At 56.9% G+C, this 2,245-nt stretch overlaps 1 protein-coding gene across 1 annotated transcript in view; it reads left to right on the top strand.

The window, feature by feature from the left end:
- OXTR (oxytocin receptor) overlaps window positions 1–2,245 on the top strand; it is a 5,993-nt gene that overhangs the window by 2,822 nt on the left and 926 nt on the right. The gene's annotated exons all lie outside the window — the stretch shown is intronic.

Here is a 2,245-nt window from a genome sequence, read left to right on the forward strand (position 1 = left end):
CTCCTCTCAGTCTCCTCTCCTCCAGGCTGAACAACCCAAGTGACTTCAGCCTCTCCTCATACCCTTCCCCTCTAAGCCCTTCACCAATTTTGTGTCCCTCCTCTGGACACTCTGCAGGAGCTTTAGATCCTTTTTTATCCTGTGGTGCCCAAAACTGTCCCCAGTACTCATGAGGCCACACCAGTGTTTTGTTTTCTCCATGTAGGATGTCATAAAGAGTGTCCCCTGGCAAGGGAAATCCGTTTATACCCACCTGATCCTGAGGGATGCTGAGCAGGCACCCGGCAGTCTTCTGGTGCATTGCATCCCAGTGCGTGGTGAGGGGCAGATGTGGGGTGTGAGCAGAGGGGTGTGCAGTACTTGGGCTGTCCTGGGTAAAACTGATGTTCCTCCCACCCAGCACCCAGCCCAGCGTGCCACAGGCCATGCTTCCACCATCACAGGGTGCGAGGTCTGCTGCAGTTTGGTGTGTGTCAGGGGTAGGAGATAAGGCTGAGAAAGAAACAGACTGGAGCTGCCTCCTTTCCTGGTTAATGAGGTGATAACCAGAGGGTCCCACCTGCTGTCACTGGTCCACGTCAGCTCCTTCCTACACGGCTCTTCCTCACTTTGCAGAACAACTGAAATAAGGCAAGTGAGGTGCAGAAGCTGCACCCTCACCATGAGCAGTGCTGGGTGGAGTGGCAGGATGGGGCTGGGGTCCCGCGCTGCTGCCATTCTGCCCCAGGCCCACCGTCACCCTGTCCCACACCCCGGCGCTGTGCAGCTGTGGGGCCAGGCAGCCCCTTTGGGGTCCCTTCCCCGTGGCTGCCGTGGGGCAGGCAGCAGTCCCTGTGTGTGCTGAGCGCTGTGGTGCCAGGCTCCTCAGTCTGCTGCCTGCCTGGGGGTATCAGGTGGTAGCGCAAAGTCAGATGAACCCACCTTGGCGATGAGGTGTCCCTGGGCCACAGCCGTGGTCCCCATCTTTGCTGGCCACACGAGCCCACAGCCTCTGGAAGGGCGGACTGGAGCTACAGGTTATGATGTGGGTGTTGGCTTCAGCCCCAGGGATCCTTCACAGAACATTGGTTTCTGCTCCACTCACTTTACAGATAATTTACTTTGCATGTGGCATTTGGAGCTTTGAGTCAAAGTTGGCTTAAAGCATCTGTGAAGATAATAGCGGGGCTGTGAAGCAGGGTAACTCTGTTCTGTTGTTCCCTTAATCTTGGGAGCTGATGCCCTGAGACGTGGGCTGTGAGTGATGGTATCTGTCTGTGGTGGGAATTAGTGAAGAGTCCTCACTTTGTCTGGAGCAGCGTTTGCAGCAGAGGTCCCACAGCCCTTCCCTGGGCACAGCCTGGTGCCCCTGCCCGTCCCTCCCGGTCCCCAGCCCGGGTGATGTTCTGAGCCTGGGGAGAGGGAAGGTCCCGAGGGGCAGAGCTTGCTCTGGGGGATCTCTATCAGTCCCACTGAGGAGGGGAGACATCCATACTTCAGACCTGCCCTGCAGTAAACCCCAGGAAATTCAATTTATTTCCCTCAGAGAGAGAAGAGCTGAGTCAGCCGTGGCTGGATTTTTTTAAAGTGGCTAGAAATGCTGTGATGTATTTCAGGTCTTGCGCCCGGGATTTGGAAGCCATTCCCCATGGAGTCCTTTTAGCATATGCTTGAAATTAAAAGCGGCTGGACCAGACATCACCAGAGCAGGAATTATGCATGAGTTGGTTAAAGGTGAATTTGGAAGCTGGTATTCATTATTCACACTGCTTTTCTAGTCTAAAAGATGTGAGTGGATTTTTGCAGAGGTGGAAAGGGACCAGAGAGCCAAACCTGAGTACACGTCCTTATGGCTGGCATGTCCCCTGAGAGCACGAGGAGACGAGAAGATGGGCTGGAAACGTGGGGAGCAGGACAAAGGCTCAGTCCCTGCCTGCAGCCGCTTCGGAGGGGCCAGGGCCGCCCCTCCTTGTCCTGGTGCCGTGGCCCCCGTCCCCTTCTCACCAGATGGTTGGGAACCATGTGCTCTGGGAACAGAGAGCAGCGGCCAGAGACTTGGCACTGCCACTGTCACCTCCCGTCCCCAGTGTCATGCTTGAGCCAGCAGCCATGGCCAGGCTCCCGGGTGTCCTCACTGAGCTGGGAATGGCCGTCGTTATCCCTGGCAGAGCGTCACACCTGAAATGCCACTGATCCCCAGGGCTGGGAGAGCGCTGGGCAAAGAGACACAGATGGGGCCGGGCTGGTGGGCACCGTTCCGTCGGCC

Source organism: Antrostomus carolinensis, unplaced genomic scaffold, assembly GCF_000700745.2.
Source record: "Antrostomus carolinensis isolate BGI_N321 unplaced genomic scaffold, ASM70074v2 scaffold26665, whole genome shotgun sequence".
Classification (NCBI taxonomy): domain Eukaryota; kingdom Metazoa; phylum Chordata; class Aves; order Caprimulgiformes; family Caprimulgidae; genus Antrostomus; species Antrostomus carolinensis.